The sequence below is a fragment of the Triturus cristatus genome, chromosome 1_1 (assembly GCF_964204655.1).
Source record: "Triturus cristatus chromosome 1_1, aTriCri1.1, whole genome shotgun sequence".
NCBI lineage: Eukaryota > Metazoa > Chordata > Amphibia > Caudata > Salamandridae > Triturus > Triturus cristatus.
The window spans coordinates 936999896-937020255 of record NC_140579.1 but is presented as its reverse complement, the minus strand read 5'-3'; the positions used below and the strand labels follow the sequence as shown (position 1 = coordinate 937020255).

At 43.0% G+C, this 20360-nt stretch overlaps 1 pseudogene; it reads left to right on the top strand.

Annotated features, from left to right (window-relative positions):
* Positions 1-484: 484 nt before the first annotated feature.
* The window catches only part of LOC146871318 (Y+L amino acid transporter 2-like), a 647328-nt pseudogene continuing 627452 nt past the window's right edge, over positions 485-20360 (top strand).

Genomic DNA, 20360 nt, shown 5'->3' with positions numbered 1-20360 from the left:
ACTTCTCCCCTGTCACGGGTTTTTATTGTGGGGAGGAGGGGGTGTAGGGAGTACCTGGCCATATAACATGGGCCCGTGACACAAGGCCCTGGATCACTTCAATGCTTAAAATTGCAAGAGAAGCACCTATACAATGCAAAACACACACTGGATCCAGCGCTAAATTAAAGACAGATGAGTTTCTACTTATTATTTTAATTTAGAAAATGTTGTGCCTTAACCGATTTATATTTAGGTATCGTATATAAACAGTTTAAGGTCATTTATTACAAAAGAAAGGGCCCTGGCTTGTCCTACACACAAAAAGCTTAAACTGAGGACATGTTTGGCATTTGGCTCGAGCCACCATTGGGTTACCCACCTCAAGTACACCCCTGCCCCCATCCAGATGCAGTCTTATGTCTTGCTCTTTTTTTTTTCTTGCAGTTGGCAATGCTTCTCCATCCGTAACGAGAAAGTCCTCTCGCTGACATCTCCACAACCAGCTACCTCCTTCACCATGGCTGAGGTCAAATACTCCCCAGCCTCCAACACGGAGGAGCACCCCCACCATGGCCAACGGCAGTGCCCCCGGCCCTGCGGACTCTCAGGAATCCATGAAGCTGAAGAAGGAGATCTCGCTTCTCAATGGCGTCTGTCTCATCGTGGGAAACATGATCGGCTCAGGCATCTTCGTCTCGCCCAAGGGAGTGCTGATGTACAGTGCCTCATATGGCCTCTCGCTTGTGGTCTGGGTCGTGGGAGGGATCTTCTCTGTCTTTGGGGCGCTGTGCTATGCCGAGCTAGGCACCACCATCAAGAAGTCAGGTGCCAGCTATGCCTACATCTTGGAGGCCTTCGGCGGCTTTATAGCCTTCATCCGGCTCTGGACTTCCCTCCTCATCATTGAGCCCACCAGCCAGGCTGTCATCGCCATCACCTTTGCAAACTACCTGCTGCAGCCTATCTTTCCCACCTGCGAGTCACCATACTCTGCCAACTGGCTCATTGCTGCTGCGTGTATCTGTGAGTACCGTCTATGACCGTTTCCCCTTACATATCTTCTAGACCTCAAGTGCACATATAAATAGGAGCAACAGGTTTCTGTAGTGATGTCACAGGCTGACGTCATATTTCTAAAGTAATGTCATCTTTTGTTGTCTTTTCTCATTAAATGTCATCATTTGATTTGAGGTTCCAGTAGTGAAGTCACTGCCTGATCCCAGTTTCCGGATGTGCTGGCACAGCCTGGTGTTTTGTTCCTGCAGTAAACACGTCTCTAGAATTTCTACGATGCAAACCTAGTTCAGAAGCATCAGAGTTGTGTACAACCAGGGGGACTAGCGCAGAGACCCATCTGTGCAATCTGAGATCATGTACAATAGAAGGGAGAGGTCAGCTGGCATCTACCAGTGGCTCCATGGGCTGCAACTGGCATTACACTCCTCCAGATGGTAGGGGCTGTCGTTCCGAAACCAGTTTTAGGTGAGGAGAGGTTTCACTTTCTTCAACAATGTAAATACAGGCCATGCCATCTTGGTTTTAAGACAATGTTAATCATGTAGGAGAGTTTAAGTCAAGGGTGAATCCGAGTGCTTTGACGTTTGTGGTGAGTTGAGGTGTGACTCTGCTGCACATCGGCGCATATAAATCTCCCTGCTTCCACGGACAGAGTAAACCTACAGTCACACGCACATACACACATCATACGCTAGGGCCCATCACACTGAAATTCACACTATTACTCTATCCACACTGAATATAGGAGAGAAACCTAAACCAATCTGCATCTAAATGAGGTCAATGCGACCATAAAGACATTGTCCTGAGTCAGGATTTTAAACATAGGAAATACATTTGGAAACTCAATAAATGACAAAGAAATACCCACCCGACACTGGAATTCAAACAAATGCTTATTTATCTAAATTAGTTCAAAATGAAAGTCAATCAATAGCAAAATCATTGTTCTCATAGTTACCTATTCTAGCTAAATGGGTCAGGACAGGTCTCTCGGTAAAGTCTCTCGAGCTTCAGGAAGAAGTAGCCTCCGAAATCCAAAACGGAATGACCGCAAAGAACACGGACCCTCTCTAGTCTAGTATATTTATAACAAAAATAAAAAATAAAAAAAGTTACAAACAAACTTTGAATATCCGTTGAGCCGCTGAGCAGAGCGAGCAGGAAAGGATGTCACTTGGTAACATTTAGGAAACCTCCGCTCAGGAAAAATCACAAAAATAAAAACACAGAAGAAGGAAACTCGAGTTTGCAAGTGATACAGTTATAAATGCTCTTCCTTGGTGCCATAGCAGAGCCACCGCATTGTTCATTGTGTCTTTATTCTTCTCCAAGGACAATTGGAATCATGCCCAGAGCTGCTGTCCTCACGGAAACTTTTCAATCAGACAGAGGCTGTGGTCAGGTGACTTTCAACCATGTTCAGCAAGGCCTCTCGTCAAAATTCAATCACTCGAGCGCAGGCTGTAAATAGCAGCCATCTTTGTTTAGGCCAAAACGGACCATCTTAATTAAAAGAAACACAAAACAACGTTACCACATCATAATGATTATACAGTGTTAATCCCCACTAATACCCTTATGTGTATGTAATTACCTAGCCGTCTGCAACACAAAGAAGCATTAGCACACGTTATTTTAAAAGCATAAACTCAAGACAAATAGCACTTTTGCGATACTCATTTAATAAAATTGCACTTTATTATTAAGCAACATATATGCATTCCCACGTGTAGTCTCTCTCATTAGTAATGTTGGTTAATTTAGACATTTTAACAAAACTAAAAATTAGTGATTACAGATTAGTAATTTTAATCATAACATATAAACAAAACTGGAGCTTAAAACTCAATAAATTTTCAACAGAAAACTCTGCTCCAGCAATCCCCCCTTTGGTGATATATTATCACCACAAAAAAAACCAACCCAAAAAAACAATTTAGTCCCAATTTTAGGAGAAATTGAAAATGTCTTTTATGACACAACATTAAACACCAGACTCTCTTTCATCATCTCTCTTCGTCTCCAAATAAACACTCTCCCTCATTTCTTCTAATTCTATTTCTTGTGTGTCTCTCTTTGACCTCTTTTGTTTCTTTGCAAAATTTCCTCTAATTATTCTCTTTTTCCCTCCCCTGTTTTTACAACACAAACACAACAATCTTAGTATCAATAAAGCAACAATCACACATGTCAAAGGAAATAATATTTTACCAATAATGGTACTACCTATTTTAGCAATAAAACTCTTAACAGCAACTATCTTATGAGCTATTTTACTCCAGATACTTTCAGCTTCCAGTGGTACTAATTCTTCATGCAAATCAGTAATATTTTTGATATAGACTTTTAGATCTTTGCTTTCATCAGGAATGTAAGTGCAACAATGTTGAACTTTCAGCATTCCACAAACTCCACCCTCTTTGGCCAATAGAATATCAAGGGCAAGTCGATTTTGCATAGACATGGCACGTACGGCAATCATCTCCGTATTTACCAAAAGAAACCCTCCAGCGGTACTTGTCGATAAGCGATCCACCACTGTTGACAGTTTCCGAATTCCATATGCATTTAAAGAAACTCCCACTGCTGGAATTAAAGCTCCAAAAATATCACCTACTATTTCTGACCAAGTTTCTCTCTTAAAGCGTGTTAGTAGATTAATGTGTTCTACATCTTCTATCCTATCTATATGAAAAATCTTTGGAAAGACCAGGCCCACATAACACGTGCCATACCAATGGTCAGGCAACTTGTAATAAGCCTTGTTCCCACAAACATAATACACTCCTGGGAAAACTGGATCTTCTCCACCTTTAAAACCCCATCCTGTTGCAATGAAGTATGTATCATGACACCCACTAGTCCCAACAAAATAAGTATTGTATTGGGATCTCTTTCTGGTAATGCATAGTTTACCTTTCTGCGGTGCATCTAAAGCCAAAGTTGGACTAGCCCCATTCCTCAATTCTTTTCCCATTTCAATATCCCAAATTGTCTCACTCACTTTATATTTCCCTGCCTTCTCATGCATGCTCATTCTCCTTTCCTCCACCATGTCTAGGAAAGCCTTCTCCTCTTCTTTCAAACTGCAAGTTAAATTGTTTCTAAAAATGTAATCTAATGTTAATTCTTCTTTCTCAATAAAAATCTCACCAAAAATGTTAGCTTCTTTAGCTGGATTCAGCTTGTTATTCATAGGCAATTGCCCAAAAATGTTATCTTTGTTAGACATCTCATAATCTATTTTCCCTAACAAATAAAAAACACTACTTAGCACACTACACGAAATCCCATACGTAGCTGGTAAATGGTGATAAGTAACACCTTCTGAAACGGATGCAGGTAACTGCATACAGACGTAGCAGTCCCTAACTTCCATTGTCTTCACATATTCATATAATAACTTTGAAAAAACATTGCTAGAAAAATCATTAATTGACCTATCTTTATGTATGTAAATGTTACTAATTCTAGTTGGAACTACTGTTTGTGAACTCTTCTCTACATTGGTCACATTTTCAGGATGTATTCCAAAGGTGTCTATTGTAACCCTAAAGGTAACTAATAAAGCTAATACACCCCATAATAGCATTAATAATCCAGTACAGCAGCAGCACATTCTACACCATCTTCTCAAGAAGGCACATCTACTTTGATTATTCTCTGTGTTAGCCATTTTACTATTTTGGCAGTGTCTTTTGACTAAGCCTCTTCTACTCCACTACTGAGCTTTGGAACTCTAGATTATTTCACACAGTTAATTTCAGATTTTCCACTTTTCACTTCTCTCCAAGTGACTCCTTTTGTTCACTCAGTTTGGATTTTCATCACTTTTCACTTCTTCTTCAGCAACATCAAATTGTATCAAATCTTCAACAACATCCTGTGCATCCGACTCTTCTCCAATGTCAGTCAGGATAACTTTCAGGATTCCAACTGATTTTCCCTCTCCCTCAACCACTTTTCTCAAGATCCCCTCCGGATTGACTTGACTCTCTGCCTCTTCTTCTTCTCCTTCAGGCATTGCCACATAAGTCCATTCCGGTGACCTGTACTTTTGGTTGGGTTTTCTTATTCTTTTGATCTCCTCTGGTTCTTTTGATTTCTTTTGTTCCTCTTCCTTCGCTTGATTTTGACTCGACACCTCGTTCACTTGTTCAGCTTTTGATGAATTCACTCGTGTCAGTCGATACCTCAGCCTCTTTATCCTGTTAGGCCAAAGGTCTCCTCTTACACTCCTTTTTGGTCTCACTTCTTTATTATTCCTTTTTCCGATCCAAGTTCTCTTTCTCAGAACCCGACCCTCTGATTTTTCATTCTCACTCTCATCTGATTCTGTTTCATTTGCTGCCTCGTGTTCTTCAACAATTTTCTTTCGCTCCACAGTCTTTTCCACCACTGATTGAGATTTCCCTAATTCTGTCCCTCCTCGGGTCTCCGACACGCAATCTTCTTGCTGTCTACTTGTCCCTTCACCTAGCTTATCAGAAGTGATCCCTACACCTCCTCGGGGGTCTTCCGCAATCTGTCCCTCTCTATTTTCTACTGACCCTGCTTCTTCAGGCGTAATCTAAAGTGGATTTTCAACTTCTTCATTTGATTCAGGTGTAGTCCCTGTGGAATTATTCTCTTCTCCTCTTTCTTCTCCACTGTTCGTTGGAACTTCAGGCACTCTTACAGAATCCGATCTCTCTTCTGAGACTCTCAATGTTTCTCTTGAAGCCTCTCTTGGAAAGAAAAAAGAATCACCTGACTCTCTTTCTCCTTCACCCCTTTCAGGATTCTTTCCTCTTCTCACTGGTTCAGTGTCTGGATCATCACTGGAATCTGATTCTTCAAAATACTCCTTACCAGTCCCATCCTTTGGATTTGGAACTCTCAGAGTATGACTCGCATGAACCCAGTTTTTCACACCAGCACACTTTACTGCAGTCGTTGTAGTCAGAATAACTTGTCTTGGCCTTCCCCACCTTGGAACCAAGCAATTTCTTCTTCTGTGTACCTTAATCCTCACCCAGTCCCCTGGACTCAGATCATGGGCTTGCTTCTTCTCAAGTGTGGTAGCATCTTCTCCAACCTGGTGAAACACAGAATGAACTGCGTCAGCCAGGCCTTTACAGTAATCCAAAATCATGTCATCAGTTATTGTCATCAACTTGTTGACAGGCACAAATGCATGTCTCATTGCACGTCCCATTAAAATTTCATGTGGACTCAAACCTGTGGTTCTATCTGGAGTAGACCTAATAGTCATAAGCACTAGAGGCAAGACATCAGGCCATTTCATTCCAGTGGCTAAACACATTTTACCAATTCGGTTTTTTATTGTGCCATTCATCTGTTCAACGACTCCAGAAGCCTCTGGTCTGTATGCGCAATGTAGCTTCTGCTGTATGCTCAATGCTTCACAAATTAAACCCATGAGTTCATTGTAGAAGTGTCCACCTCTGTCAGACTCAATGGTCACTGGGAACCCGTACCTAGGAATCAACTCTCTTAACAGTAACTTTGCAACTGTTATTCCATCATTTCTCCTAGTCGGATAGGCCTCCACCCATCTTGAGAACAAACAGACTACCACTAGAACATACCTCAATCTGTTCACTTGGGGCATTTCAATGAAATCTATTTGCATTCTGGTAAAAGGACCTCCTTCTCTGCCTATTGTTCCTAGACTCACCACTGTTTTCTTTCCGGTATTGAACTGCTGACAAATCAAACATCTTTGACAGATGCTCTCTGCAATTAGCCTGAACTTTGCATTGTACCAGGTTTGCTTGAATGACCTAATCATTGCATCCCTCCCCAGATGTCCCTGGCCATGATACATTCTTGCCATTGTCGACAGCATGGAATTGGGTATGACTGGTCTTCCATCTCTATAGATCCAAACATGATCTGTCTCTCTTGGGGCACAACCTGCCTTTATCCAATCTCTCATTTCCTCATCTCCTGCCTCATCCTGCAACTGTTTCACTTCATCCCACGTTTCTAGGACATTAGTAAACATCACAGAACAAAAAGACATTTCCCTTTCTCGTGCCCTATTAATCGAATGATTGTTCTTTGCACAATACTGTGCTATGTCATTGGCAAAACGATTACCAAGAGTAACAAAATCATCTCCTTGTCCATGAGCAGCACACTTCACAACTGCTATTCTTTAGGCAGCTGTATCGCCTCAAGCAACTTCCCAATCACTTCAGCATTCTTTATTGGAGTCCCACTCGACGTCAAGAAACCTCTCTGTAGCCAAAGTTGGCCAAAATCATGAACGACTCCAAATCCGTACTGACTATCAGTCATTACAGTCACTCTCAGATTCTTCCCAATTTTGCAAGCTTTTGTCAATGCCACCAATTCAGCCACTTGAGCAGATCTTACTCCTTTCAAAGGCGAAGCTTCCATAACTTCTGAAACCTTGCACACCGCATATGCTGCATTCAGCACACCATCATCAGTTCTCAAACATGATCCATCCACAAACAGCACATGATCACTCTCAGGCAGCGGTAGATCTCTTATGTCTGGTCTAGGTTTTGTGCAGTAGTCAAGCACATCCAAACAATCATGATCAACATCATCTTCCACATTCACATTTTCAGCATCAGGTAACAACGTTGCTGGATTCACATTCACACATCTTTCAAGAGTCACATTTGATGCTCCTAGAATGATTTTTTCATATTTAGTCAGCCGACTATGTGACATGTACTGAGTTCTGCTTCTTGTCAAAAGAATAGCCACATCATGAGGCACGAATACCCGTACAGGATATCCCATTATTATACCCTCACTTTGTTCCAAGCTTCTGCATGTAGCAGCTACTGCTTTCAGACAACCTGGCAAACCCACAGCTACAGGGTCAAGTGTCGATGAGAAGTACGCAATCGGCCTTCTCAGTTGTCCATGTTTCTGAATTAACACTGAAAGTGCACATCCATTTCTTTCACTGCAGTACTACTCAAACTCTTTCTCATAGTCTGGCATTCCCAAAGCAGGGGCTTCACACATTCTGCTCTTTAACTCTTCAAATGCAGCCATTTGTTCTGCATCCAATTCCAATGGGTCTCTCACCTCACTTTTGGTCAATTTAATCAGTGGCTTTGCTATCAGGGAGAAATTACTTATCCACTGACGACAATAACCCACCATCCCCAGAAACATCCTCACTTCTCTCTGGGTCATCGGGGCTCTCATTCCTCTGATAATTTTGATCCTGTCATCGGTCACCTTTCTCAGACCTTTTTCAATATTGTGTCCAAGATAATGCACCTCTTTCTTGCAAAATTGCAATTTGGCTGGAGATACCTTTAACCCTCCATCTGCCAGATGATTCAGTAAAGCTATGGTATCTACTTCACAAGCTTCACGTGTCTTCGATGCCACAAGTAGGTCATCGATGTACTGTACTAGTACTGAGCTTTCAGGCATGATCAAACTCTCCAATGATTTTTTCAATAACTGATTGAATATCGATGGACTCTCTGTATACCCCTGTGGGATACGACACCATGCTAAAATACGCTGTCCAAACCGAAATGCAAAAATCGGCTGGCTATCATGATGCAATGGAATTGAAAAGAAAGCATGGCACAAATCAATCACTGTGTACCACTCAGCATCATGAGGAATCTGATACAAAATCACTGAAGGATTAGGCACAATGGGACAACATGCCACCACAATTTTGTTAACCTTTCTCAAATCTTGTACAATCCTGAGCTTGCCATTAGGTTTCTTTAGCCCCATTATCGGTGAATTACACGGACTACTTAGTATCTCTCTCAAAACACCCTGTTGAATCATCTTGTCAATTATAGAAGTTATCCCCTCAATTATCTCCGGTGTCAATCTGTACTGAGGAATATTAGGATAAACAATCCCCTCTTTCACTGAAATCTTCACTGGATCAAGATTATTCATCAACCCCACATCTTCTCCAGTAAAATCCCAAACCGCTGTTTTTACTGTATGTCTCAACTCCTGAGGCAAGTCATCTGGATTAAACACAGCATATGTACCAACAATCTCACTCTCTCTATTGTCCAGAGTCATCCGGTACAAAACATCCTCATCTGGTGTTTCAAAAGCTATTCCATCTGGAGTACAGAAAATTGTACAATTCATCTTGCACAATAGGTCCCTACCTAACAAGTTCACTGGACTAGTGTCACAGACTACAAACCTGTGCATATCTGAAAATTTCCCTATTCTTACCCTTACTGGTTCGGTAAGACGAGTCTTAATCTGTGTATTGGCTACACCAACCACTTGGATTGCTTCGTCTGAGAGAGGAAGATTTCTAATATCTGCTGACCTGACAGTTGATCTCGTCGCTCCTGTGTCTACCAAAAAAGTGACACTCTCCCCATTTATTTTCCCATCTACAAATGGTCCTGCCTGGTCTATCTCTAGAGTTGCACCAAGTATGCACTCTTCCTCCTCTCTTCGGCACCGTCAATAGTCCCCTTCAGACTCACTCCCCTCATTCTTTAACCAGTACTGCTGTACCGGGTTAGAACGTCTCGGTTTGTTTACCTGCTCATCATTGTAGAATCCTGAGTCCTGGTTATACTTTTGGGACCCTCTATTCTGCGGCAAGGGCGGTTTCGGCTCTTGGCTCTGCTGTCTGACAACCTTCTGCTGTTGCTGCTGTTGATTACACCCCTCGTTCTGCACCTGTTGATTTAAGGGTTTATTCTCATTACTCACTAATGATGGATTGGTACACTCGGATCTCCAATGCCCCAATTGTCCACAGTTGTGACAAGGGAACTTCTTCTTGGCCTCCTCTAAATTCCCCTTTCCTTTTCCTGCATATCTGGGCCTATTTCCTGGATTATTTGCTTGTTCCACCATCTGTGCTTCTTGTCTTTCAGCAACCTTCACCTGTGCCCACATTGCTTTCTCTTTCAGCTTTCTCTGTTTTGCCTCAATCTCATCACTGAAGTACTTTGCATGTCTCAAGATTTCATCAATCTTTTTACTCTGCCAATCAACTGTATGCTCACGTATTCTTTCACTGATTTCAGGTCTCAAGCCATATTCAAATCTGTATACAAAATGACTCAAATCCTTGTCACCCAGGTGTTCATCTCCACTGAACTGTTTAAAAGCCAGTATCAGCCTTTCGTAAAAAGCATGAACTGATTCTTTCGCTTCCTGATGTGTTCGATCTATCTTAACCCAATCTGTCTCTTTCGGGGGTACCTTATTTTTCAGGAACACAATAACCTGTTCGTACTTCTTCATTACCTCTGGATCTGGTGCTCCTGTTTTCGGATCTCTTGGATACTCTTTTGTAGGCCAATCTACAACTATTTTACACTCTGCCCACAAATCTGCTGGAACAATGATATCAAACAGACTATTCAGGTCAATCCACAGCACTTTTGACAATTTCACAAACCTGTCTACCTGCCTATACCACTCGACGGGCTTTTCTCTCAGTCGAGGGAAATCACTCGTAAATGTTAAAATATCCTGTCTAGTCCATGGGACATGTACATATCCTCCTCCAGGAATCTCTCTCATAGGATAAGCATCCACTGTTTTTTCCTTTTCTCTGATTGGAAAAGCTGAGTAAGTCCTGTCCACCGAATCTTCCCTTTTCTTGTACCACCTATCCTTCCATTTTTCTACATCACCCCATTTTCGCAATAAGGCAACCATTTCCTTAATCTGCCCTGTTCTGCCAACACCATTTAGATTTTCAATATCCCTGTCAGTGAAATCCACCCTGTAAGGCTTCTGCAAAGTTTTTACCTTATCCATGTCAACTCCTTGTTCACTCGCTATTGCTTTTAACCTGTCATGTGTACTCTTAGCCCTCCAGGTGATACTCTTGCACATAAATAACAACTCTCCATCATGATGGTTTTTCAGTATATCGGTAGGAATTGTTCCTGCAATAAGCTCCTCCAATTCTATGCGCAACCTGGCTACATCAATTGCCTGTGAATCTTTATCCTTCTTTTGAAGAACTTTCAACCAATCATTCAAATCTTCAGCTGTTATTTCTGTAGACTTTTTCACTGCACCCACTTGTTCCGTCATCCTCTGTGGTTCCAAAATTGATCCTCCCAAACAACCAGTATTCAATCCTGAATTAGGCTGCACATCTAATCCTCCACTACATGTGTCATGTCTTAACTGTCTCAAATTATTTTCACCAGTCCTCATTCTTGATTCCTCCAAAGTGCAAGAACCAACCAAACCATTTCCAACATAAGGAACTGTCAAACCATTTTCACCCATTCTTTGTTTATCAAAAATAGGCACAACCGGACCTATTGTTACAGGCACTGTAACAGCTTCTAGATTTTTCGTCAGCTCTATTATTTTCTCAGTCAGCTCAGATGTCGTTCTGGCTAATTCTCTTGTTTTTTCATCACTGACTCGATCCTCTCTCTCTCGCTCTCTCTTTTCCCCTTTCCGTGAAAGAGCTACCACTTTTTAGATCAGGTGTCACAACCTCAGTTTTAACAATTCGCAAAGTATCTCTTATTGGAGTAGCAACTGGCGTGCTCTTTTCTGGTTCCGGTCTATATGGAGGTGGTCTCTTGTAAATCATGTCATCCAAGACCTCATCCTCATAATCATTAGCCCCATACCTTCTCACTTCTGCATCAAGCACCTTTTCAGTACCCTTCCTCCCTTCCGTTTCTTCAACCGTCCTCATAGGATATAATCCCTCTGACATACTAGCATCTCGCCATCTCCTCATTCGATCATGATGAGTTTCACGATCATATTTCCTCCCAAAAAGCTACCTATAATAGCCTCCACTCCTCTGCTTTTCTCGCTCATGCACCTCATCTTCCCATTCCACCAACGCCTCAAACTGTGTCGGCCTTGGTCTAGGCTCTAGACACATCATTTTTTCCCGTAAATTTCTCAACACGGCCAAATTAAATGAACCATGTTCCGGGAACGCAAAAACACCATCTTCCTTAGTGTACTTAGCCCAGTTATCTAACCATATACAGGTATGATACCCATATTTCGCAACCATGAAGGATGCAGGAGTTCTAGTCGGAGGTAACAATTCACCTTCTCTGGTTACTATGTTTTTATCCTTGTCAAACCACCTTTTAATTTTACCAAACAAGGATTTTTTCTTCTTTTCCTCCGGTTGGTAATACATTTTAACGTTTACCAATATTCTCTAGTCCCTTCCGCAACTGTACGATCTTTTTGTCCAATAACAGCGCGACTCACACCAACGCACCAATCCTGAAGCGTCTACGTCACCCTGTACTTCTTCCAATCCCTGCGCGGCTCATACTAACGCACCAATCCTAGCGCGAGCACTGTTCTGATCCACTGCCCAATCACAGCGCGGTCTGTATGACGTCAGCAGTCGCTGCAGTCGCTTCTGCTCTGTCTCCTGTCACTCGTCTACCTCTCCTTTACAAAGCCTTCTCAATAGACTTTGTTTCCGATTTTTCAAAATCTATTAGTTACAACATATAAACATCTCCATTGTCTGCTTCGCTAACCACAGAATAGTAAAGGAAAACTCTCTCACCAGAATCCCGCTTTTCTCTAGAACAGCGCTTACCTCTGCTCTACCACGGAATTATTACTTTCGTTGACACAGTAGCACATCCCTCTACTCTGCCCTTCTAACATGCATCCATTAACTGTTTCCTCTAGGACTGCTCCAAAGAGTCTCACAATCAACTAAATGCTCATACATTCACGCACTTTCACACCAGAAAATGTAGCACAACCACACAGAATCCTGCCTTTCCCAAGAACAGCGAACAGTCTGTCCCACTACAGAATTATAACACACGTTAACCAAGCAGCGCTTACCTCTGCTCTCCTTCTGACAAGCTCAGAGAATACCTATTACTACTCCAGCAGTAAGCTTTAACGGCAAACCTTACGGATCCCTGGGACTTAAGACCAGAGTTTCACAGATAACCTTCGCTACCATACGCATCCCTTTTATACTCAAAATATGTCCCTTATAGTAACACACGACGATGTCACTTATTCTGAACCCAAACAATGTGACGCGCAACTTCAATTGTCAAACGTTTTTCCTGCATACATACAGGTAATTCCAACAATCCTGTTTTTCCCGAGAGCAGCACTCACTTCCGTCTGCCCTACTACAGAACCGTCACCAGCTCCCAAGTTCCAGAAGCACTACATAAAACTTCAACACGACAACTTTAACATATAGTATTAGTACATATACCAACATCAACCAATAAATCAACGAATCAAAAGCCTATGTACAAGCAATCTTATCAGATCAAGACAATAATCTAAAACCATCATACTGCTACCAGGAAACTGCTGCAGATCGGCGCATATAAAATCCCCCTGCTTCCACGGACAGAGTAAACCTACAGTCACACGCACATACACACATCATACGCTAGAGCCCATCACACTGAAATTCACACTATTACTCTATCCACACTGAATATAGGAGAGAAACCTAAACCAATCTGCATCTAAATGAGGTCAATGCGACCATAAAGACATTGTCCTGAGTCATGATTTTAAACATAGGAAATACATTTGGAAACTCAATAAATGACAAAGAAATAACCACCCGACACTGGAATTCAAACAAATGCTTATTTATCTAAATTAGTTCAAAATGAAAGTCAATCAAGAGCAAAATCATTGTTCTCATAGTTACCTATTCTAGCTAAATGGGTCAGGACAGGTCTCTCGGTAAAGTCTCTCGAGCTTCAGGAAGAAGTAGCCTCCGAAATCCAAAACGGAATGACCGCAAAGAACACGGACCCTCTCTAGTCTAGTATATTTATAACAAAAATAAAAAAATAAAAAAGTTACAAACAAACTTTGAATATCCGTTGAGCCGCTGAGCAGAGCAAGCAGGAAAGGATGTCACTTGGTAACATTTAGGAAACCTCCGCTCAGGAAAAATCACAAAAATAAAAACACAGAAGAAGGAAACTCGAGTTTGCAAGTGATACAGTTATAAATGCTCTTCCTTGGTGCCATAGCTGAGCCACCGCATTGTTCATTGTGTCTTTATTCTTCTCCAAGGACAATTGGAATCATGCCCAGAGCTGCTGTCCTCACGGAAACTTTTCAATCAGACAGAGGCTGTGGTCAGGTGACTTTCAACCATGTTCAGCAAGGCCTCTCGTCAAAATTCAATCACTCGAGCGCAGGCTGTAAATAGCAGCCATCTTTGTTTAGGCCAAAACGGACCATCTTAATTAAAAGAAACACAAAACAACGTTACCACATCATAATGATTATACAGTGTTAATCCCCACTAATACCCTTATGTGTATGTAATTACCTAGCCGTCTACAACACAAAGAAGCATTAGCACACGTTATTTTAAAAACATAAACTCAAGACAAATAGCACTTTTGCGATACTCATTTAATAAAATTGCACTTTATTATTAAGCAACATATATGCATTCCCACGTGTAGTCTCTCTCATTAGTAATGTTGGTTAATTTAGACATTTTAACAAAACTAAAAATTAGTGATTACAGATTAGTAATTTTAATCATAACATATAAACAAAACTGGAGCTTAAAACTCAATAAATTTTCAACAGAAAACTCTGCTCCAGCAACTCCATCAAGCTTCATGATGGCGTGATGTCACACTGATGTATATTCTGGAATCATGCCACAGTCTGATGTCAGTTCTTGGAGGAATGCCCCAGATTGTCCAAGCATGACAATTAGAGGAGAAAGGACTAGAGCTAGTACCCAAGGCTTGCAGTTTAGGACCCCCGGCACTGCCAGAACCACCAGGGGTCATGAAGGAAGTAGGGATACCAATGAAACCGGGTGCTACAAGCCCTGTATACTTTCCGCAGTTTTCTCTGCTTACACTTGCCAATCAGCAGCATATTGGTTACTTTTGACAGGAAAAGGAGTCAACCCTGGCGGTTTCTCTTCACGGGCGTCGGGGCTCTGCCCCCATTACATACAGCAATAATATTGCTGAATTTTCATTTATTTGTTTTCATTTAAAAAGATGGCCACTTTTTGTAATTTAACTTATTTTATGTTGCACACGAATCACTGTCGGGCAGACACTGTCTTCATGATTTCTTGTTTTCTCCCCGGGCGGGCTGAAATAAGTCTAAGTGTTTGCCGGGCTGACAACCTCTGAAGCATGTGAGGTCATCAGCTCGGCAAAGACTTGGATTCAGAGCCCAGTATCCACCCCCTGATGGCGTGGAGGTAAAGTTTGCCCCGGGCGTTTTAAATGCAAACCCGGGATAACAAAACCTCAACGTCAATCACAGAGTGAGGAGCCTTGTCACCCCACCCTTTCCCAACTCATTACAGGGCGTGGGTGGGATCTCCCTGTGACGATTTGGGAAATGTGTGGCAGTAGGAAGCCAAGGATCCAGTCTGCGCAGACTCGACCTGTAGTGAGTGAGGCTGCTTCCCACGTGACTGGACGCCATTTCTTAAATACTGCTCCACAGCATGACTGACTGCATGTTTGTCGGTCGAGGCAGCAGTATGAATTACTGCTGGGAGGCTGCAGCAGCTAGTCCATGGGCACAACAGGTTGCTGTCAAGAGTAGGACTTGTGCTGTGCACGTCGTGACGGTGTGCAGACGGTGTTATTTGAACTCGAGCAGTTCACCACCAGCCGGTAAGGCCCAGGCCCATTTTTAGGTCTCGCTGAACCAGCGCATGTGCTGCTCTGCCAGACATTTAGTAGGTGAGTTTTCAAAGTGCTACTGGCTGGCCTAGCGCTTGCGTTCATGCGAGCGTGCACGCGCGCAGCCGCCATCTGTCTTTCACAGGTCATTAGCACCACTCGGCCGCAGATCTTGTGGCTCTTGCCATGTCTGCTTTTGACCCTCACGTGCACCACTCGGCCGCACGTCTTGTGGCTCCTGCCATGTCTGCTTTTGACCCTCGCGCGCACCACTGGACAGCACGGCAATCGCGATCAGTTCAATCAATCAATCAATCAAGCATTTGTATAGCGCGCTACTCACCCGGAGGGTCTCAAGGCGCTTGGGGGAGGGGGGTCCGCTACTGCTCGAACAGCCAGGTCTTGAGTTGCTTCCTGAAGGAGAGGTGGTCTTGGGTCAGGCGGAGGTGGATGGGGAGAGAGTTCCACGTCTTGGCAGCCAGGTAGGAGAAGGATCTTCCTCCTTTTGTGGCTCTTCAGATGCGGGGGACGGCGGCGAGGGCGTGGCTGGTTGATCGAAGCTGGCGGGTGGGAGTGTAGAAGGTCACGCGGTCGTTGAGGTATCTTGGGCCTTGGTTGTGGAGAGCTTTGTGTGCGTGGGTGAGGAGTCGGAACGTGATTCTCTTTCTGACGGGGAGCCAGTGCAGGTTTTTCAGGTGTACGGAGATGTGGCTGTGTCGGGGAATGTCCAGGATGAGGCGTGCTGAGGCGTTCTGGATGCGCTGGAGTCGTTTCTGGCGTTTGGCTGTGGTTCCGGCGTAGAGGGAGTTGCAGTAGTCCAGTCGGCTGGTGACGAGGGCCTGGGTGACCGTCTTCCTGGTTTCGGTGGGGATCCACCAGAAGATCCTACGTAGGATGTTGAAGCATGATGCGGAGACGGCGTTGACTTGTCTGGTCATGGAGAGGGAGGAGTCCAGGACGAAGCCCAGGTTGTGTGCGTGGTCTGTTGGTTTGGGTGCGCTGCCAAGGGCAGGGGGCCACCAGGAGTCGTCCCAGGCGGAGGGTGATGATCCCAGGATGAGGACTTCCGTCTTATCTGAGTTCAGTTTCAGGCGGCTGTTTGTCATCCACTCGGCTACGTCTTTCATCCCTTCATGTAGGTTGGTTCTGGCGGTGGCGGGGTCGTTGGTGAGGGAGAGGATCAGCTGGGTGTCGTCGGCGTAGGAGATGATGTTGAGGTTGTGTTGGCGTGCGATGGCTGCAAGGGGGCTCATGTAGACGTTGAAGAGGGTGGGGCTGAGTTCCTCTTTCACGGGTGTCTTGTTTAAATTACAGCGGCGAGAGCAGGCTGCATTCTCGTCTCAGGTTACTTGTTGTCATTTATGTTCTTGTTTAATCTCAATGCACATAATTTGTTAAATAAAGCACTGCCGTGTTGACAGTGATTTTATTTTGTATATGTTGTGTTGCTAAAAAAGGTTTCGAGATGCCTTTAGATTGTCTTTTTTTTCAATGTGCTTTATTTGTTCTGGAAGCCTTTTTTGCTCACGGTGCTTTTGCTTTATCTGTTTCTGACGGTTTCTCCACGTCACAGTGTTGACATGTTTTTTTTACAGCTGGTTTTACTGTTGAGAATGATATTGCATGTATTTAATTGAAACACCACATAGTGCGGCACAGATATGCTGCTGCCTGCATACAGCACAAAGTGCACAGCCTCTAACCGCTAAATACACAGAGATCACAAGGACCACACAGTCCAAGGGGGCTTTCCAAACCCACATTCTGGGGGACTTTAAATGTAACTTGCGCATCTTGACTTCGCTCGGTTGTTTTATAACCTGCCATGAAAAAGTTCACATGAAGCTGGTACATTCCCAGGTTAGCCAGGTCACTGTTTACCAAAACATCTGGTGCTTTGAGGCTTGTTGCAAACAAACGCACTCAGCTGACTGCTGTAAATCCTGTCCTTATCTCGCTTCTTGTCACGCCCCCCCCCCCCCAAAATCACCCTCTTCACTTTGAATCAGCGTGTGTGCACATTTGTTTAATTTATCGTTAGGTAAAAAAGTGAAGATACACTAACTTCAGGTTCCTCCATGTTTTGCCACAAACAACATTCTGAAATATGCATTGTAGAGAACTGTGTTTACAACTTTCCCTCTGAGGCAATGAAGCGTTTCAACACCCCATCAGGGTTACCAGCGCTATATTCCACTATACTATACTAATTGCCCACCCCTGGTTGTTGATTAATCTCTGTAATCAGCCTTATGTTAACTTTGGAAGTCAACTCCACCTTTCGCTAATTGCATCAATTTTTACTATGTATGTCCTGCATATTTAAAGAGTCAGTGTCCCTTATTTATACATCCGAGACTGCACGAGTCCGGCACACTGTTAGGGGGGCATTAGACAAAAAAAAACAGCAAAACCCAGAATTGGCTTTTAAATAAAAGGTTTATTGATATTAACCATGGCAATAGAATGTGTGTTATGATCTACTTCGGAAGGGTGAAGAGTGGAGTATATCTCCCTCACTGCTGTCCAAGTCCACACACCCCTGCAGACCCTCTCCTAAACGTTCAGAAAACTCTTTCTTTCTTTCTCTCACTCTCAAACATACAACCAGACACATGCATGGACGCACAAACCAAACACACATGAATGCAATCCACATCTCACTGGTATCCAGATAAACAAGTTCTGTGAAGTTTCACACACTCCTGAAGTCTCACCCCACCAAACTGCTACGATCACGCATATTCCTGCACTCTCTACCACTCTCTGCACTCTTCAAGACCATCTCATACTCTTGCACACACACTCACTGGTCTGAGTTACACGCATTCCTGCAGTTTCAACCTACCACCGCTGTGCACAAGTCACTTCAGTCACTCGTCCCCCACCCTGCTGTAAGAAGTTATACTCACTCCTACAGTCTCTCCCACAATGCTCACTTGTTTTAGACACCCATGCAGTCCCTTCCCAACCCTGGTCTCAGAAGGTACACACATTCCTGCAGTCTAGTGTTTTCCAAACTTCGTGACACATGATGCGAAAGTGTAAACAATAAAGATGCCTTTAAATTCTGTATTTATTTTGTCACTATGCATGTTTTCTGCCGTAGCCATTTTAGCCGCAAATAAAGTCAATGACTGTGCGCAGAAAAAAGTGGATCAATGCTTTATAGAGGTTTCAGTGCAAACGAGCACTGCCCAGTATTTACAAGAACACATTCTACTCAGAGCATGGGGTTCTGGAAAGTTCGCCTTTTATCTGGTCGTTTGTTGGAATTTTTACTAGAAATACTTACACTATTTCTTTGAAGTCACTTCAATAGTTTGGCCATTCTTTTTGCTGTTAGTGCATAGCTATTGAACTCTTGTGCTTGTTTCATGTGTGCTGCTGCTAATCTGTGAGGAATCTGATTGTATTCTGGTTCCAACAACTCCCTCCGCTTTCAATCACAGTTCCACTACTTTTTTAGGTCGAGTCTTTGCAGCGTATATCGTATGGATGGGTATGTACACAGGAAGAATGAAGGAAGATACAGCCTGTGTTGTCTACTTAGACTGTACTTTCTCAGTAATGTCCCGAAGACCTGTAATAAACAAGCATTGGCATAGCCAATAGGGCCTTTGGGACCTTATAAGTGTTTAAGCATGCAACACTTGATGTTGTTGCATCAAGGATATTGTGCTGCATAACTAAACACTTATAAGGTCCCAAAGGCGAGACCTATTGGCTATGCCAATGCGTGTTTCACTTCACTTTATGATTTTACAAAGGGAAGCAAGTGGTGTGCTGTGTGCCATCAAGTGTCAGCACCGGGACTGCATTTCTTCCTCCATAACTATAGTGATTGTATTAGCAAGTTTTTGTGTTTCCTGCTTTTTCTAGTCTCAGTTTTCATGACACTGGGCGCTTCCCAAGGATTCTGCACGTGACAAAGTGATGGGCTTACAGGTGCATGCATGGTTTACTTATGGACACTAGAGAGTCAGTAAGGATGAATATACATGAAGTTGTTCTGCTCCTGTTTGGTTTTCTGTTAATGGTTGTATGGATTATAGAAAGTTTTGATTGGATAACTCAATCTGTGTAGACTCATAGGAGTTATAGAGGATGTAGTCCCTTTTCGTTGTTAATGGCTGCTGTGAATAAAGTAGCAAGCCTGGTGACTGCATATTATTTTCATTGTATGCCTTTAATAAAATAAAATCTTTCTTTTACTGCCATAGCTAGGAAAATCTCTTTTATTGATAATAAAAAATAAGTTGATACTTGAACTCAAAGCTGGGACCGTGTGTACTTGAAGTGAACATGGCAACCACTCAACTACAGAAACCTGAGGACTGTGCATTACAGACTGTTAATAAACTGTTTTTATGCGGTGAAGCAGATGTATAGTCGGTCATACAGCACATTCGGTGTTTTCATCGCCTTCACTACGGTTCCAAGTCCTGCCTGTTGATGGGAAGCAGTATTATAAATGTACAGTCCGACATCTATGTTCTCCACCATACCAAGCAGACCCTTTTTTAACGTTGATCTACCAGTCTTCTGTGTACTTGTTAGCTGCTAGGCCTTTGTTTATCATACATGTTCTAGGTTCAGCATTTATACACGGTAATCAGTCAGATTTAAAGCTAAGTACTTGACTCAGTCAGATTTAAAGCTAAGTACTTGACTTTTCCATTTGCCACCAAGGGAGATGCTTTTCCGCCTCGCTTA